A 21,207-nucleotide genomic window follows, 5' to 3' on the forward strand; every position below is an offset into this window, starting at 1 on the left:
AAATCCTCATATCTAATTGAAAGATGCTAAAGGCGATAAAATCTGTAGAAGTACTTAGCTTTGTCTAACTTTTGCTGGCTGAAGCAGAGTAAATCAGCTTTTGAAACCTTTACAAACCCTTTATGCTTATCATTTCCCATGTTGTGTTCTTAATGAAAAGCAGCACATAAGTGCAGGTTGCTCACTGAATTGGAGTTTTAGCAAAAGGCTCATGATTCCTAATTTCATCATTGTTCAGGAAAATATTTAAGCACATACTTAAGCCCCATAGCATCTTTTAACAGGGCTCTAACAACTCCCTGATTAAGTAATTTTGTATGAGAAGTATTCTATGGGAGAAACCGAGGAAAGGCAGTGATTGGAAATTAGTATTCTGCCCAGCAAGCACCTTGAGCAAACCATTGTTCTAGTAGTGAGCCGCGTTTTTATGTTGGCAAGGAAATGTATCATATATTAAATCTTTTTAATATTAAGCCCAAATAGAGATACTGTCATTAGAGTCTGCCCTCCTAATCCTCATATAGACTCGTCTCTGAGCCTACATATATGTAAAAAAATCACAGAAAATGTGTCAATAGACAACAGATGACATTTTTACTGCGTAACACAATTAGCATCTTATGACAACATGTAAGCAGAGAAATGTTTGAAGGCTCTTTTCCTGAGTGAAAGGCATCTGAAACACATATGGGTTTTTTCTCTCTTCAGTCCCAAGCCTGTGCCTGTGTGAGTGGAACCGAGGATGGATTAAGTAATGCATTGGTTTAGTGTGATGGTTGAGTAGATCTCAGCAACTGTGACATTTAATGTCTTTTTGGAAAATATTTAACAAATGCAGCAGATCGGTTTCACGTGAATGGAAAGCAAAGATTTATTTCTTCTGTGGAACTGCAAGATAACAATTTTCAAAGCTGAATAATTTTGAAAGCATGTGTGTAGAATGGGTCTACATATAACTCCCTTACCATATATGTATAGACACTGGACATACTTTGGGATACAATCAGAACAATTCCATGCATATTTAATATGCCTGTCTAATTTTGGATGGTAAAAGCATTTTTAACATTTTCAAAAATCCCCTTACATTTTTTAAAGCTGTTGTTCTACCTTCCATTGATGTGTGCAGGTTCTTTGCTGGCTCTTAAATTGTACTAAAGCAGCTTTACATGTCTAAGAGTTGTTCTACAAAACACAGAAAAAGTGGAAATGGAGATGCAAGACTAGCGTCCAAAATTCCTGAGTCTCCTCTTTTTCCGGAAACATGGCAACACTTACCAGTAATAAAAACACAGAAAATACAAAGATTAAAGAAAAAATAAATATGAACCCTTCTGGATAGGAAATGGTACACACCTCAAACTTTAAAGCACACTTAAAACTGTTTCCATGGGAACAGAAATTTGGCACAGTTATGAAAACTGTTAGGAGGCAGCTTCTACCAAGCCAGATGGTTAATATGTAGCAGGGGAATATAAGAAGGAAAGTAGGTTGTACAACCCCTTAAACCTTGATAATGGGTCCAAATGGACCTAATCACAGGGCATATCTCCAAGAAAATGTCATCACCACGACCAAGGGTGACAATATTATCAAAAGCAAGTGGAAACATTCCTGATCAGATGAAATATGAAAGGCTGCATACATCTTTCTGAAGTGTTTTGCCTACAGGAAAAAAATAGAAAGTGGCTGTGGCCACCAAATATGGCAATTATTCCCACATTGTTTCAGTTAAGTGGGATAAAATATTTCAAATGTTTAGTTTCCAAACACATGAAGCTAGCAAGTCCAAAGAGGGTTGTGAATTTCTCCAGACTGAAAAACTGAATTTTCTATGAAGCTTTTGTTAGGGTGGCCCATGGATGGGGAAGGTTTCCAAGTAAGCACAACTTTCTTGAAGTACTACAGAGATCCCACAGTCCAGATCAAAACCCTATCTTGAGTTGTACTGTTTAGCTGCAGCCAAGACATCACTTGTCAATAATCAGCTCATTAATTTTATTTCTCTACCTTGAATACTCCTCAACCTCTACAGCCTTTGAGTACCTTATGGTCGTTATGGGCGTTTGCTCTCTGCTATCTCCCACAGAGGGGCAATATCTGCCTCCCTCTTCTCCTGGGAGAACCAAGTCCCAAGACAGCACAGATAACAGTTTAAGCACCTAATTCCCACTGAATTAAATACAAATGCCTAGATATTTTGGTATATCTGACTCTACAAATTTACCAAACAATAAGGCACTGGATTAATGATTCAAATCTGAAGTGCTTAACTAGACCATGTATCTCCAGCAACTATTGTTTATCAGCCCATGTTTCCACTGGCTTTGATGAAAAAGTATTGATAAGCATAATCACCTCAGTGATAGATGCCTCCCAGATGATGTTCTGAGGAGGCAAACATTCTCATCACAAAAGCATTGTTCTGGAATTGCTTCCAGCCCATACCAAAGTGCTCATCATTAGTGCCTCAGCCAACTGCATATTAAAGGTGGATTTCTTTTTCTAATATGAGCTGCAGCGTAATTCAAATTCTAGCAATTTAATGCAATAACAGATAACATTATGACTATGATGCTAGAGGACGATTTCTTCTTGATTAAAATAATAATCAGCTATGGAAGTTGTATGAAGATTTATTATGTGCCTAATTTGTAGATCGTAATTGTAAGCCCCAGAATCACACATCATACCATGTGGTCCCCAAGCCTGCTGGAAAAATGCAGTCGGAGCTGATTCTCCATTGCTCAGTCACACACATTATATGAATTGGAGGGAAGATGCAAGTGATCCTGTTTGTTTCAGGCTTGTCTTGTGTTTGCATAAAGGATGCAGTGACCCAATGAAAAGCAGTCAGAATATAGGATCAAGGTACTGAAAAATTTGAAGAAATGGCTGTTGTGATCAGGGTATCAGTGCAATTCTTTTTAGGCTGCTAGAACTTGCAAGATCATTACTAAGTCAAACATCTCTTCTGGAAGAGACAACACAGGAACCCTTCCCAACACAAAACTCATCCCTGATCTGTAGGGTACTTATTCAAACAAGGTTCCAGTGTAACATTATGTAGCTACTGAATATCACATCCAGAATAATACCTTTTACCTAAGGAGAACCTGAAAAATTCTTTAAATTCTTGTGCTTCTTTCATCCTGGTAGCATCTAAAGGAGCACCTTCATAACTTCTAAGAGGATTTTACCTACTTATCCTAGTGCTAGGATTGTAAAGATTTCCCTTTGTGTTCGGAAAGTTTTGTATCAATAGCTCAGAATGAAACTTCAGCTCAAACCTTAGTTATAGTGAGGATATTACAACTCCATAACATTGTCTCTTACATTTTATTTTTTATTCAGACTAGGTTCTGCTTGTCATGTCAGATAAGTACACATTTCTTTGGCCACCTAAACACAAGTATCTCAAGAAAAAAAAAATCCAAAACAATAGAAGCTCAAAAACCTTCAACATGCAAGATAAATAGCATAGGGCATGGAAACAAAGGCTGTGTTATGTCACTAATGCCTTTATTTATTATGCATAAAGCAGTTTGGACTCTTGTCAGATTAGATACAACAAGACCTTGGTGAATCAAATCTATGTGGGGCATGTCAGAAACCCGTTAGAGAATTTTATATGCTGGCTTTATGATTAAAATGAGAAAAAAAAAAACCCACACCTTTAAAAAGGTGTGGATCTTTCTGATAGTCCAATACAAGTCACACCCCTGCTGTTTTAACTTTTGAGGACTGGACTCCTGGTTAATGACATTTTTAGCACACTGAGGTAGCTATCCTTAGCCCTAAATCAAAAGGTCATTCCAGCCAACTGGAAACACTTTCATTTTCTTTGTGTTTCATGGCAGCTTAACCTGGCTGTTTTGCCTTATTAGTTTGATAAATAACTACTGAAAATCTGGGCTTTTTTTTTTTATTTCACAGAAATAGTAAAGGCCAGACACATGAGGCATGAAATGTAGTCAGGTAGTGCAACAACTCACATTTGGGGAATCTTTCCGTAAGAGCAAAATCCAAACCCATAATCTGTCCCAGGGAACTCTGAAGCCATCAACCAGACAACAGATAGAGACACATCTCTCTCCAAAACTTAAGGACCTCACCTGGGGCTGTGTGCAGGCATTGCTCTCTGCTTAGGATACTGACTCCAAAATCCTCTCTTCAGAATAAGCACTCACCTAAAACTGTGAGGTCTTTGGGGTTTTTTTAAGAATCAGAAAGATTAGTCCTTTCTTTTCAACCAAGGATAGTAGCAGTAGCAATGCTTGTGCTTATCTTCCACAGAACAGCTTTCTGGCTGAAGCAGAGAGTCAGGAAGTGGGAAACAAGGCCTCTTTTCCTCCTGAGCTTCAAGGAAACTGTATCTCTTTCAAGTGCCAGAAGAATGCCCTAATCATCACATTTGCACATGGATGCAGCAAGACAGCTTTGACTGTTTGAAACAGTACATGGATGCCATCTGTTTAAAAGAAATGCAGTCCCATGTGCAGTTCATTCCTACAGCGATGACCTTTTCTTGTCTGGGTTCAATGCCAGAGCTCGTACAAACTGTAAAAAGCTGGAGAGGAAGAGAAATGAACCACCAAATTCTCCTGTCTGTCCTTCAGGAATAAAAAAAGAATGATGAAAGAGACAAAGTAAGTTGAAAAAGCATTTGCTGGGTTTTCCCATGAGCTAGAAGTTAGTCGTAATATCCCTCTAAATTTGGGTTTCACCAAGGATATATGGTGCATATATGCAATATACATTAATTTTGAAGTGGAAATCAGGTTCCTAAGTCTCATAGGCACTTTTTAAAGCTTTTCCCAACATAGCCTGTAGCACCATCTCAGAAGCTCTAACTGGTGGTATAATTAATTTTAGGTGACTCATGCTCCATTACAATCCCTTTCAGATAAATAACATGTGGTGCAGCCCTTAGAGCTAACACAAAGGAAATGCTTCACTATTACTTTTGAAGAACACTGTAAGAACTATAACCTCAGCTGGTTTGAACTGGCAGGACCAAAGTCGATGGAATTCAACTGACATCATCTGAGTGCCTTGTCTAGGATATTTAATTTTGGTGATAGTGGTTAGACACATTAAAGGAAAAATATCACACAATAAATCTATGTATTTTTGAAACAAAAAAATTACATTGATTATAATTTTGGGGGCTTATGTCCTGCACACTACAGATAGACACCAAGTGAGGTGCATTCATTATGGAGAGCTAAATGTGTTGAAAAACCTAATGACATGTTTGGGAATTATTTTATTTTTGGAACCCATTATTAGATTTTGAAGAACTGACATTTTATTTTCTTGCACTCTTTTTCAGTACAGTCATTTGTAAGTGTCATCAGGTTAACAGACCATACTACCTTAGCTTTTTGATAATGAAACTATAGCAAACTAGGAGCACCCAATAGCAGATGAGCTGTTCAGGTTGGTGATTATACTGCTGCTAATTAAAAAAAACACAAACAACTATCTTCTACATACTAAGAGATATTTTCAAAGACTCTTTACTATGAATGCAACATCCTGTGCTGTTCACAATCTTCAAATGTTCCCACCCAAACAAGTACAAATTGCTGTCAGATAACTAGAGAAACTTCTAATGTACCCTGATGCTTTTTGTGAAAGATTACACTGATGGCTGTGAGCCTCTGGAACAAAACACAAATCAGTCTGAATTGAATACTCAGTTCTTGTGTTAACCTCCCTACTTCATTGTTTCAGTGAGAAGTATTCACAAAACTCATCCCTTTATGTTGAATCCAGATGCTTGGGATGGCAGATAGCTTCTTGCTGGTGCATGCATTCAAAGGGCTGAGTACTTCTCAGATTCTGCATGTATAGCACTAAGACAGAAAGGCAAGAGAGAAGGGGAGAAGAAAGAAAAAGGAGAGGAGGAGGGAACCTAGCATCTGCTTGATTGCTAAAAGCTCTGTATTTTGTAAGATTTAAGTTATTTAAACTGATCACACATCAGGGCAGTGATGTCTGCAAAATTCACAATTCCTAATAAACATAACTACAGTAATGCACAGTAAATTCATTTGGGAAATAAGTAATCAACTATTTCCCAGTTTATAAAGTCAACATTATGTGGACTACCGTAAGTAAATATTCTGGAAAGCTAAGCCTAGATACAAGAGAGCTCATCTTCAGGACTATGTATTTATATTTGATAAGGACTTTCTTTAGTTAAAAGTACCAGTGGCTTGCAAGCTTTTTGCAATACATTTATGTCCTAACAACAGTACTTGGGATTTCATTTGCATTTATTAATTATTTTTCCCAAGCTGTGTCTGTAAAATTTTGGACTGGATAAAGAAACAAAAGGACAGAACTGTTGGCTAATGAAAGAAAAGCCCCGTTCCCTTCTGGGAACATGATCAGGCACAAAAGAGTCTGTCCTGCTCCTTCTGCCCCCCAAGCAAGTCTGCCAGTAGAACCCAATGTGCAATCCATGCTGTGAGCTCAGCCACAGCGCAGCATGGTACCCAGCTGAGAGGGTGACAGCAGCCTGCCATTCCTTAAAGAACAAATACTGTACTGATAAACGTATCCAGGCATATGTTGCTGTCAAAAAAAACCCAACAGGTAAGATGAACGCTAAGAGACAGGGTTTGTTATTGTTAGGTTTATTACTTTTAATACCACAGTCTTCCAAACAGCTTGCATTATCACAGTAGAATCACAAAGAGACCTGATATCACCAGTCATTATCATATTCTAACTAAAAAGAATCAGATTTGAAAACTGCAAGCACAAAAAGCCAGAAAGCCAGTAGGAAAGAAAACTCCAGCACGTGATGCTACAGCTTGTGCAACACCACCCAGCAAGGCAAAGCAGACAGCAAGGACTATATACCACTACATCAAATGCCCATTGCATATTCTGGCAAAGGAAAGTGTCTCTAAAAACGTAGATCATAACCTGTTTAAACAGATCTTCAGTGGTACCAAACTATATGGCATCTATCCAGCATGGTCCAGCACGGGAAAGTATTTGCTTCATCCCTCTGTGACTGTTCTTATTTTTAATAAGGCTGTGTTGCTGTCGGTTTTAAACCTTGAACTACTACTACTAAAGATGAACATGTCTAAAACAAGCTAAAAGAGAGAAATCAGAGCTTAGAAGGATCTTGATCATATCTTTGCACACATGTGAGGCTGGATTATTCTGTAATCGTCTTTTCTAGAGAACCTCATTGAAAGAGGGGTAGCAAGGGGCAGGTACACAAACCCAGGCTCTCTTCACTTCTCCTTCAGAAGCAATGTAATAGCACTAAAGTTAATAATACAGGTAAATAATGACATGATTCAGCCTGCTACCGGGACCTCTTTCAAATCTTATCCCTGCTGAGTTGCTGTAATATTTTCCGTAGTTATGGAGATAGACATGCTGTCCAGAGGTGTGACAAGCTATATTTGAAAAGTCAATTCACAGGGAAGAAAAAAAAAAAAACAACCAACCCACCCCAACCCCACACCACCACCATATTCAGCACAAGCTGATTTCTCATGAAAACTTTCCAACCAACATGAAAACTTTCTAAGTTAAGTTCACTACACCAAAGATATGGATGGCTCTGGAAATCTGAAGCCAGAGTCTTTACAGTATTCCCGGCTTCTCTGACCTAACCACTCTGTAAGGTTATCCCTAAGAAGGGATCTGCGCTGGACAGAAATCACTGTGCAACCCATCTCCATGCTAATAACAAGTATAAATAATAAGACAGTCCTGGGTCCAGTCTTATTCAACATCTTTATCAATGACCTTGACAAAGGGATTGAATGCTCCCTCAGTAAGTTTGCAGATGACACTAAACTAGGAGGAAGTGTTGATCTGCCTGAGGGTAGGGAGGCTCTTCAGAGGGATCTGAACAGACTGGACCGATGGGCTGAGACCAATGGGATGAAGTTTAACATGGCCAAGTGTAGAGTGCTGCACATGGGACATAACAACCCCATGCAGCGCTACAGGCTGGGGGAGACTGGCTGGAGAGCTGTCAGGAAGAGAAAGACCTGGGGATGTTAGTTGAAAGCAGGCTGGATATGAGCCAGCAGTGTGCCCAGGAGGCCAAGAAGGCCAATGGCATCTTGGCTTGTATCAATAACAGTGTTGCCAGTAGGTCTAGGGAGGTAATTGTGCCCCTGTACTCGGCATTGGTGAGGCCACACCTTGAGTACTGTGTGCAGTTCTGGTCTCCCCACTATAAGAAGGACATTGAGGTCCTAAAGCAAGTGCAGAGAAGGGCAGCCAGGCTGGGGAAGGGGCTGGAGGACAAATCCTATGAGGAACAGCTGAGGGAGCTGGGGATGTTTATTTTTACTGAAAGAGTTATCAGGGCCTGGAACAGGCTGCCCAGAGAGGTGGTTGAGTCACCTTCCCTGGATGTGTTCAATAAAAGGGTTGATGAGATACTCAGGGATATATGGTTTAGCATAGGATGGGAATGGTTGGACTTGATCTTCAAAGGTCTCTTCCAACCTTGTGATTCTGTGATAAACAGTCAAGAACCTGCAGCAGGATAGCTCTCAGAGTGGTTCTGACTGGGTTTAGGCCTTCTGGAGAGCAGAATGTAGTGTCATGGTAGTTGCTGTTTCCTTTATGGGAAGGGAGTCTATCCAACTGCTACCCTCCTTCAACAGACATGGGTTTTGTCACCTGGACTAAGGTAGGAATCCAATTCAGATACTGTTTCTCAGTCCAAAGTCTACAATCTTCCCACTACGTACTGTGAAAGGTTAATGTCTTAACAACCTTAATGCAAAAGATCTGGGAATGATGCTTAAAAAAAAAACTTTCTTAGCTACTAAATTAAAATCTAATCCTTCCAGAAATCAGGCAAGATCAATCTTTCTTAGCTTCTCTGCTCTGTGTAACTTGGCTTCAGACCATCTTATTTCTCCAGATTAATCTGTCTTTTCTTACTAGAAAGAGGATTGATTTGCACAGCTCTAGTTTGATATCAGCACGTGCTTTACCTTTTAACAATATGCAATTTTTCCCTTGTAGTTTTGTACGTTTTCTTGCAGATAGTTGTCAAGATGCTTATAACTACAGAAGTGTTTTAAGTGAGGGGCACTGACACACATTGATGTATACTGAACACTGGAAGAGTCTGAACTCAGTGTCCAAAAGCTTCAAATACTTTTATGCAGAGTGGAGAGGGAAGCTGTTGTTTTTCATATTGGTAAAAATTTCAGGTATGTACTATACGGTATCCATAGTTATGAGGTTGGCTTGGGAACAACTTGTTAAAACCAGGGAATTATATCCTTCAACTGTTTTCCAATCTGGAAGCAGTTTGGTGGAAGAGAAAGATCCAGCAAACCCAGCTGCTGCCTGAAGCAATTCTGAAGTGATTCTTCCCAATAAACAAACTACCCACCTGCCCCAGAGATCCACTGCTTCAGCTAAAGGAGTTGGGAATTCCTCTCCTGAAGACAAAAACCAAAATTCCATTCCATCCTTATTGTCAATTAGAAAACTCAGAGCAGAAAAATCCCAATCTGATGCCCCTTCCTGACTTTTCTTGGAATGATGTACCATTCTGCTGCACCAATATTAAAATGAACTCTTATTATTGCAGTCAACTATAACACTACATAAAATATAGGTGTCTTTCAGCAGATTGTTCTGATAGTAGTAAAATCCCTTTGCTTTTACCGGGGAAAAGATACCAAAAAGTACTTCCTGCCATCATAGACAATGACAAATGAAATGAATGAAATGGGGCCAGAGTAATAAATTTATAGTATTTTCTGCTTGATAACTGTGTATTTGTAATAAAAATGTATGTATGTTAAACAGGAATAATACTTTAACATTAATAGAAATATTATTACTACTATTATTATTACTTTCATAATAACATATGAAATTACTGTCCGTATCAGACTGGCCTTCTCTACCTCAGCAGCTTGATGGAATGTGCTGGTTCTGGTACAAAAGCACACTTTGACGTAAGACTTAGGTTTTGAGAACTTTGTTGAAAGAAGTGGGATTGAAATGCAAGAAAAGTCTAGTTCATTAAAAAAATCTGCAGTTTGGGGCTATTGTATTTCCCTTACAGAATATGGCACCTAGACTAAACACATGACTGTGTGTATGAAGTCACAGTAGACTTCATAGTCAGCAGTATCACCCTTTCACCACTGATTAAGATCCCAGCTTGGTAAGAGAACCAGGATATGTGTGTGATGCTGCCCTTTGGGACTGGGATGCTGGTAGCTGTCAATAACAAAGCAGAACATAGTACTAGCCATCTACAATCAAGGGTTCATTGAGACATGCCATTCTTTGCATGCAACATTAAATCCAAATCCCATTTCCATGTCAATATACAGAATCTCAGAATCACAGAATTGGAAGAGACCTTCGAGATCGAGTCCAACCATACCTGTCCTCTACTAAACCAGATCCTTAAGCACGTCATCTACCCATCTTTTAAATACATCCAGAGATGGTGACTCAACCACGTTCCTGGGCAGCCTGTCTCAATACATGGTAACCCTTTCAATGAAGAGTTTTTTCCCAGTGTCTAAGCTTTTCCCTAATTTCCTACCTTTCACCTCTTACACAAAAAAACCCCACAGCTGCATGAGCAATATTTTCCTCTGTCAAACAAAACCACTGAAGATTAAACTATTAGTTTCATACCTGCATACAAAAAGCTGCAGCAAAGATATGCCTATCTACAAACACTTTTCATAATACTGTGAATATATTCTTTTGTTAATGGAAACATTTTTGAAACAGCATATAATAGGAGTCTCATTAACTACTAAAGCGATAGTGTAAAAACACCAGTAGATAAGTTATTTAAAAAAAAATAATTAGAATGTGATGCTACAATAAAATGCAGAGAAACTAAGGGGCAGAGATTCAAATCAGATTCAAAAGCCAACTGTGAGTCAAACAACCCTGTATTTGGCCCACACACTCTAGAACTTCTGCACTTTCATAGCTACAATCTGCAGAGACACTTAACATGCAAAGAAACAGATTTTCTTTGTTTCTTTTTGTGTTTTCATTAAGGCCTTTGGAAAGATGGTGGAATAACTGAAAACTGCTTTTCTGCATGTGCAGCCCAGTTGATATATATCTATAGGAAGCTGCCATTAGAGTGGTCTGACAAATGGAGTACCACCCATAGCAAGCAGGCTGGAGGCTTCTGCAAATAAACCATTTAGTCTAATGGATACAGCTTTGGTATCTAGCAAAATCCTTTCTTACAATATGCCTTTCCTCCACTTTGCTGTCCTAGATCCATCGGTAGAACATACTACATCCTTTTCAATGTAAACCAACTCCCTTGTTTCCAAATTATGCTTCAAATTAACAAAAGAATATTAAGAATACAGGAGAATGCAGAGAGAAGGAAGAAATGTGCAACAATCCAATGTCCCATGTTCCCCATTCCCCTCTGCTTCCCCACCCCACCATGAAAATAAATTAATTTTAAGAGCACTTCATAGTAAAATATATTTTTATCATTTCCCATGAAACCTTCCTCCCCCACCAGGGAGGGGAAGAAAAAGATGTAATTTCCTTCATTTTCCACAGAATACAGACAGAGACTTGCTGTCATTTAAATGCTGTGTCTGCTAAGGAGGGATTTAATATCAAGCGAACAGGGGAAAAAAAACCCAAAACGTACAATTTCAAGGACTAAACCAATGGGATATTAATGTAAATATTTCTGCTATATATTATAATGGACCATAAACAAAAATAAAGGGGACATGCAGAAAAAGTAGTGAGGTAAAACATATATCTACAGAGTCAGATCTGATATAATATCTGATATTAGAAGAATACAGCTCTAGATCAGCAGTGAAAGTGATTGAATGGTGTTATCTGAAACTAGGATTAGCAAAAGGGGAAAGAAAATGAGGAAATACAGGGGAATGACCCATAATATCTATCTTGTGAATCCCCAATCCCATCAATCATCTCTGCCAAGATTACACATTGCTGGAGAGAAATTGGGCTGAAATGTTAATGATCTCATGATTTACATTCTGCCAGAATCCTTTCACTTTTCTCTCAGAAATAGCACACAAGCTCAGGAGTTCAGAAAAGGCAGGAGGAGGGGAAACCACAATCTCTTAAATTGTGTTTTACAGCACAGGTTGTTATTGTTTGTTCCTGTAGCAGTAGTAACACAGACTACAGCATAACAGCTGTTAAAACATTTCAAGGACTTCACAAGAATTGGGGTGATGATTTTAATTCCTTCCAGAATATAAAAACTGTGATAGTGATAGCAGAGTTTAAAACCAAAGAAACCAACCCAAAAACCACAACCAAAACCAGATAAACATTGTCCTGCAAGGAAAATTTCAAGGTTAGCCAAATTAATTCTAGGTTGGTAAAAAAAGAACTGTGTTCTTTTTAATTCAAGTTAAACAAGATATTCAGTTGTTTCTAATTACCAGTGAACTCTAGTTCCAAGAACTGTTGAACTACCACCAGAACTGTTCTAATCTTCAAAAAAACCTTTGCCAGGACAGATTCCAAGCTGGGAACACATGCTCAGTTATACTGAAATCTTTTGCAAGCTGTGTCAACTGTCAAAAAATAATTTTAAAGAAAAACACTTTTAAATCTCAATTTCTTTTTTCTTCCTGGTGAAGGGAAGAAAATTATTCACTGACACACCCAGGAAAGAGCAAAAACACCCCGTTAGGGTTGGTTTTTATTTTTAATAATTGTATTATCTGCTACCATTATTAGTAGATGTTAAAATATTATATAAAAACTAAAACCCCATAGCAATTCTAAAGTAATTAGGCATAGCTTCTTTACATAATTGAAATTCTTAGAGTATGTTCCATGTCACAACATCCTCCATTTGTGTTATAATGACAACAATTTTGTATTTGAACAATAAGGAAAGCTTATTTAGCGTACTAATTAGGGGAGAAGTTGTTTTGCATCGTGTATATTATATCTGGAATAATTTTTCATGAGTGCTTGAAAAGGGATCCCCTCTAATTAACATAAAATAATATTTTTGCTTCTTGAAGAATCAACATGGAATAGAGAGAAGCAATTGACTTCAGCAAGCACAATAATGACACAGAAGCAAGAAAGATGAATTGAAGAAAGGCACTGGGGAGACAAAGGAAAAGAAGGATGAAGAATCGGCATGGGGATGATTAGTAGAGAAAAAGAAAGATGGGGGAAACTGCAGCATAACAGATATAGGAGGAGAAGGAAGGAACAAACAGCAGCATATACTCAGAAGCATAAAAGATTGCATTAAATTATGTAATGAGGAGAAGGCAAACATCCAGAGAATGGTAGAGAAACAAAAATATGTATTTAATGCATTAAAGCAGAAAAATTAAAAGTAGAAAGGAATAGTGGAACACACTTTTTAAGTTCTCTCCTCTACACACTCCTGCTCACAATGGGAACACAATTGTCTTCGAACCCCTAAAAACCCAATAAAATTGCTAACCCTCACTATCACTGAGGAGTCATAGAGTCAAGGAATGGTTTGGGTTGGAAGGGACCTCAAAGATCATCTAGTTCCAACCCCCCCTGCCACGGGACACTTCCCACAAGCCCAGGGTACCCGAAGTCCCATCCAACCCGGCCTCAAACACTGCCACGGATCCAGAGGCAGCCACAGCTTCTCTGGGCTATTGATTCCAGTGCCTCACCACCCTTAAAGGGAAGATTTTTTTCCTAATATCTGATCTAAATCTATTCTCCTTCAGCTTAAGGAGCTTATACCCTGTCCTGTCACTCCCTGCCCTTGTAACTACTCCCTCTCCATCTTCCCTGTAGCCCCTTTAGGTACAAGAAGACTGTTCTAAGGTGTCCCCAGAGCCTTCTCCAGGCTGAATAAGTCCAAATCTCTCAGCCTGTTCTCATAGGATACATGGTTCCAGCCCTCTGATTGTCTTCATGGCCCTCCTCTGGACTTGCTCCAACAAAATCACTAATTAAATTCCTATCCTACTAAATATTGATGTTTTCTGAAATATACATATATTGGTTCTTGCAAGTCATGCCTTTCTCAGGAGTACAACTGGTCAAGACTAATTTCACACAGATGGTGGTAGTATTTCCCTGTCTAACTTCCTTGAATCCTTTTACTTCTTCAATAAAAAAAAAAAAATGGAGACACTGAACCCAAAAATAATGTTCTACATTTGGAAAGCAGTCCCTCAGAAGCTCTTAATTATTAAGGAAAATATAATGAACAAAGTTTTAGTGGGCAGCAGAAATGAAACCAAATAGAAAACATGTGCCTTTGCCCCTTCTTAGAAAGAAGGAAAATATACTTGAGTTTAGTTGGTGTTAATACACCATATCATATAAATAAAATCTTAGCAATTTTGATCAGACACACTGATTCTCAACCTAGTCCATGTTAATGAGGGAAGCCTACAAAATGTCAAAATGCATTTGATAAATTTGATAAGTTTCTAAACATAGAAATGGGTTAAGATTTCTGTTGAAGCAAGCAGAAACTTATCAGGAGAACAACAAAACCCCCAAACCTAAAATACAAAAAATGAACCAGTTGCTTCTGTTAAAATGAAAAAAAACATACCTCACTGAACACTCTCTAGTTTCTGCATTACTCAATGATTTATAACAGAACCACACATTAGAAAATAAGTATAAATGATGGGATGACATTTATATATTGTCAGTATGTAGTCACTTACTTGATACATGTCTGTAATCACGAGTGTTTATTATGCTCTTTCTTATAATTTTATTTCTCATAAATCATACATTATTCCAAATTTCCCTTTAATCTCTTCATTTAGCTTAAACTTCCAGTGGATTACTAAATGCATGTAACATTGTATCCAAAGAGTAGTCATCACTTTCAATGCACTTGCAAAATGCATGGCATGTGTGTGCAACAAGAAATTTAAAAAAAAGAAAAATCTGAGCTACTGTATGTTTCTCTTCACATAAAAGTAGGTATATTAATTAAAATAATTATCCTTTTAAAATAACTGGTATTGTTCAACATTGCTAGTATCAGCATTTGGAACACACAAGAGGTGGGTTTGAATTGCTACTAGATCACTTCACAGTCATTTCAGGTGCCTAAAATGACAGCATGGAACAAAGCTGAATTAATCACTCTCTTAAATTAGGTTTTATTATCCTTTTATACTCACCTGAGGAAGAGCACATATTAAGTATAATTGACTTGTTATTAGACAAATCAAGAACCTTTTTATTCCCTCTCATTTTCCTTTTAACTTGACTACACAAGCAGCTGTCAAATACCAAAATACCATAGTGAAAAAAGTGATGGAAAACAGTAAAAATGTTGTAGAAGATCTTAGAAAACCAGGTACTGGAGGAAGTGTATTTGCCATTTTTTTTTAAGCTGTTCTTTATTTATACTATAATTGTATTAGATAGATGGCTCTAGTTCACACCATGAGAGCAGGACTGAGTTGCTTTGTGGAGTAGTAGCAGAGAGACAACCTGCTTTTATTATCATTCCCTTACATCCACCTACTGCAAACCTCTTAGCACTTGTTAGTTAATAAGCTGATCAACGACCACTGGGTAGAAGAAATTCTCTGGTTCCCAGAAAACTGAGCTGCAAGCAAAATTGTATTTCTTGGCATAAAATGAGGTGCCAGTCATACCAGCACACAAATTCTGAAAGGAAATGAGTCACCAAGCAGGAAAATCTACTGAAATGGATAATTAATGGAAAGCTCTTGAAGGTTTTGCTCATTGTTGGTTGCAGCATGTGCCTTATTGTATTTGCAATTTCCACCCAGGGGTGTGGAGTAGAAAAGGAAGAAGGGGAGCAAGAGGAAGCATGCAAACAGGAGACCCAATATAAACTGCATCCTCCAGAAAAGACACAGAGACAAATCTTTTCTGGGTATCAAGACAACATAATGCTTCTGATCCATTTTCTCAATAGAAAACACCTGATCAGAGTGTGTGGAACTATAGCAAGTTAAAGAAACCTCTGGAAACCTTTGCAGCAAGGACCCATGGACTGCAGCAAGGATCCCAGCATGGTGGGCCAGGTGCTGTACATAGAAACCTCTGAAGGAGAGATTTCCACAATCTGAGTATCTGTGTATGATGCTCCTGTGATTCCTCAGGCAAATACTGTTTTAATAGTAATTTAACATTAAAGAAGTAGATACAATACTTACGGTATTAACTATTCTTGTTAAATAGCCCAAGCTGGAAAAAAAAACACAAAACACACTGATTTCTGCATACCTAGTGTAGACTTCCAGGATTTTATGCAATGCTGCCATTCTGCCCAAGGTCATACTTCAACTGAAATCTAGTGACACATCATTTGCTAAAAACACCTGATAAGAAGCAAATGCTGGTTGGACTGGAATACACTAGACTTCATGCAGTACCTGTTTCAGTTTACCCATAGCAACGATTATTATAAAAGTAATAAATCCGAGTTTTATGTTATTTCAAGACTTTCTGGTGCCTCGTGCTCATCAGATGAGCTTGTTAACTTACTATAAACTTGTCACAACAACAGCCTGAATAGAACTTTGCAGCAAAAAGTAGCCTTGTATGTAAATATTCGCAATGAATACAAATTTTAAAATTTGCATTTATCAGTACAACCTGCAAATTCCCTGCTTGAAGGTCATTGGCAAGACAATGCAAAATCTGTCAGAACAAAGGCAAGAAGAGTCATTTATCTAAACCCTTCTTTTCTTTTGAAACTGCTTAAATTATGTTTCCTGAGTGATCTAACAATCTGATGAAGATGATGGTGGTCCCTTCCCCTGCCTGCTTGCAATAGAAGAAATGACTAAGCTTACCTCACAACAGCAAGCTAGCAGATACTGCAAAAAATGACCCCAAGAGTGATGAGAAACTGCTGAGTACTTGACTTTTTGGACTTGAATTATGCAACTGGGGCTTAATTAAACTACTCTGTAAATATTGTGTTCATTCCTTGCAAAGAATCTACGTTTCGGAACAGATCAATATGACTTTAGAGTCCCTCAGTATTTATTCTACCTGCACTGCACTGGTGCTTAGGGGCCTGTATTGGGTTTGAGTGGTAAGGTTTTGGTAGTGGGAGGACTACAAGGGTGGCTTCTGTGAGAAGCTGCTAGAATGTCCCGTGAACCAAGGCCAGCTGGCTCAAGAAAGACCCCCCACTGGCCAAAGCCAAGGCCATCAGTGACAATTGTAGCATTTCTGGGATAAGACAGTTAAGAAGGGGGAAAATAGCTGTGCAACAGCAGCCAGAGAGGAGTGAGAATATGTGAGAGGAACAGATATACTCCCTGGCATAGAGACAGGACTGACATAGTGGCAGAGACCTTGTGCAGACACCAAGGTCAGCGAAGAAGAGGCAGGAGGTGCTCCAGGAGCTGGAGCAGAAATTCCTCTGCAGCCTATGGAAAAGATCATGGTGAGGTAGGCTCTGCCCATGCAGCCCATGGAGGTTACGGTGGAGTGGATATCCACATGCGGTCCATGGAGGACCCCACACTGGAGAAGGTGGAGAGATATGAAGAAGGCTATCTATTCCTGAAGGTCTGGAGCCTGTGGAAAGGATCCACACTGGAGCAGTACATGAAGAATTGCAGCTTGTGGGAATGACTCACCTTGGAGGAGTTTGTTCAGGACTGTCTCCCATGAGAGGGACCACACACTGGAGCAGGTGAAGAGTGTGAAAAGGAGGAAGGAGTGGTAGAGACAATGTGCAATGAACTGACCACAACCCCCATTTCCCATGCCCCTGTGATACTCAGAGGAAGAAGCAAAGAAATCAGGAGTGAAGTTGAACCCAGGAAGAAGGATGAGGTGGAGTGAAGGTATTTTTAACACTTGGTTATATTTCCCATTATCCTACTTTGATTTGATTGGTATTAAATTACATTAATTTTCCTGAGTCTGTTATGCCTATTATTGTAATTGCTGTGTAATCTCTCTCTGTCCTTACGTCAACCCAGAAACCTTTAGTTATAATGTCTCTCCCTGTCCCAACGAGGACAAGGACTTATAGAGAGGCTTTGGTGGGCTCCTGGCCTCCTGGCAGGGTAAACCCACCACAGAACCCTACCAAAGATGTGGTCTCATCTTCATGTAAGAAGGAAGGACTACTTTGAAAAACTTACACTGCTAGTAAGCAGCTTGGGGCATCATCCTTGTTTAGCAGAATGCTGTAAGGGTTGCTATATGGCTTCATAAAAATTAACCAATACATCTATTTACCAAAACATTTTAAAGACTGCTTATTCATTTTTTGCAAAGTTTTGAATGAATGAACTATCAAGCACTGAAGAAATATGTAGTAAACAAATTCACAGACCAGCATAAACTGGCCTGGCTCCAATTTTCTGGGAAATTAGATGACTGCTAACTATGATTCTTTTTCATGGCATCATATTCAGTGAAATTACTTGTAAAATAATTAGTATTACCTTTATCTTTCTTGAATTGCTTCTGTGACAAGTTTTTAACTACGGTTCCAGCTATTACCCTTCAAACAGCTTTTATTTGATTATGCTTACATAAAAGTAAACTGTCAGTAATTCCTCCTCTGCCAGGACTTAAATCATAGGCAGCCAGTGGAGTAAATCAGCTTGAGTTCACCTCTGTGGCAGCAGACCTGTCTACCCCTTAATCTGTACCAGATTGAGTGTATTGGCAGTAGGAGGCCACCAGCCCACAGAGAGAACGGAAATACTGGGATTTCTGGGATTTGCTACTTCTCATTGGGGTTAGGGGAGGCTCGTGCATGGAAGAGCTTCGTGCATGAATGAGGCTCAGAAAAAGCCTTTTCTCCCTCTCAGCAGATTAAACAAAAACATAGGCCCTTCTGCAGTCTTTTAAAACAATAACCCCAGATGAAAAACTTCTATTTTAGCCTCCTGGCTGAGTAAGAGTAGTTTTGTGTCAACACAGTGTCTGAAACAGTCACCTGTAATAACGAAGCGTCACCAGAAAGTGTTTTATTGTTTTGTCTGCTAAATGACAACTATCTTCCTTCAGTTCATTCAGTTCAAGACTCAAACTACCCACATCACAATTTAGAAAATTCTGGGTAAGCAGATGTTAATTTGAGTCAAACAGCCTGAAGTCTCTCCTGATTGCCCTTGGATTTCTTGTTGCAACTTAGTTGCTGCCTACCTGAAAAATCAGTAATAAATATAATCCGAGGGCGGTCCCAGGGTGGGAAGCTTTCCCTTCACATCCTTAACCCGGGTCCCAGGGAGGCAGCGGGCTTTCCTAAGCAGTGAGTTCAGGGTGCATATGGGGCCTTCTGCTCCCTTCAGAAGGCAGTCTTCTACGACAGTGACCTGCTTTTTTTTTATGCACTGGGAATAGCAGTGATCTCAAAGACTGCACTGCATTTCTTCCAGCCATCTACTCATTCTGTTTGATAGCTTTTTCATCCCCTAAAGCTGATAACAGTTTTATTAGATTTATTTTAGGTAGGTTATCACTGATGGAAGGAAACTGAATTCCTGTTCTAACACACAGGTCACAACAATGTCATAAAGTAAAATTGATTAAAAAAAGAATTAAAAAAATAGAGACAAAAGAGAGAAAAACAAGAACAATGATTTTAATTTTATACTGCACATAGTTAAGCTTTCTTGCTGCTGTCTGCTGTCTCCTTCCTCCTGCTACTATGTTGCCTTCTTAGTGCATATCTGATGTTGCAAAAAGGAAGTTTTGATACTAACTATCAGTACTTGGGAAATAATTAACACTTTATGTTTGGTAAACTACACGATCCTTTCACATTTCAAGCAGCTCCCATGGTGTAAATGTAATGCTGCCAAACTTTGTTACAGAAATAACTACCATTAAAAAGAAGAAAAAAAAGAAAACAAAGAGAAAAAAGACTAGTTAGGTGATGGATGACTGGGAAATCATTTTACAAGGACCTTATAGCTACTCTAATTTTGCTCCTCATTCTAAAACAACAGTGCTAGTAGTATTTCTTGTATTATTTAGCTTTCACATAACAACCAGGAGACTAAAATAATGACTCAGAAAATATATGAGATTATTTTCTTCTTTATTCTAAACTGTATTTAACATTACTGCCTCATGTGACAGAAGATTTTAAATTATGTCTATTTTTTGAGTTGTTAAATCACTTCTATGCACTTCTAAAGCAGAAAACTAGCAAGGCAGCCTGTAAAGAGCTGCTAAAGCAGATCTCTATGTGAAGTCCAAGCGGTACAGGGGCAACATGGAATAGTAGATATTTCAGGGCAAAGCAGGATGAGAGACTGACAGAAGTCCAGAATCAACGTGAAATATTCTAACTGACACACAATTACTGCACCCATCTGAGCGGGCTTGTTTACTGGTTTAACTGCTGGATATATAATTTCTATAATTAGAGTCTGACCGGCTAAGCAACATTGCAATGCAGCTGCAACACCCTAAAGAAATTTCAGACAGGCTATTAAAGAATGATTTATGAAGCAGGCTTTTGTTCAACCAAGTGATTAGAATTTAATAGCGTTGCCTACTTAGTGTTGAACTGGACACAACCAAGCTAAGAAACAATAAACAAGCAAATAAAACCCGAAGGAAAAGCAATGCAATATCTTCTGCATCAGAGATATGAAGAGGAGCATCATGGTAAAGTGAGCAAAAAATGTCACCTTTCCATTTTAGGCACACATCTCACCCGAAATATTATGATGAATAGCTAGACCAGATGAGTCTTCCAAAAAACAAACAAAAAAATCAACCCAAAAAACAAATAAACAAACCTCCCAAAAACCCTGCCATATAATGCCTACCAAAAGCTTATGTTTGTTTTTGGGGCTGAAAAGGGGGAGAAAGAATACCTAAAGAACATGCTTTGGAAAGTGGGAATTCTTTGAATATTATGCTTTAGAAGGCTTTTCTTAATGACTTTCAGAAAAACAAAAAGACAAAGAAAAAGAGGGAAAAATTATTTAAGGATCTTAGAGATGATGATAACTTTTTTCCTCCTTGAACAAAATTTCTTACTAAATGATGTCCTGTCAGTTGTCAGACAACTCTGAAACCTGATTCCCATTAACTTTAATGAGAGTTGGATTGTGTTTGCAGGTCATCTGACCATTAACACACATTTCTGTTGGGAAGAAAACTGTCTTCTTCATACAGAACCTTGTAACAATGAATGACAGCAAGTCCATTTAGTACTTTTCTGGTGGTGGCGATTCAAAACAA

Source organism: Gallinula chloropus (assembly GCF_964237585.1).
Source record: "Gallinula chloropus genome assembly, chromosome: 11".
Lineage (NCBI taxonomy): Eukaryota > Metazoa > Chordata > Aves > Gruiformes > Rallidae > Gallinula > Gallinula chloropus.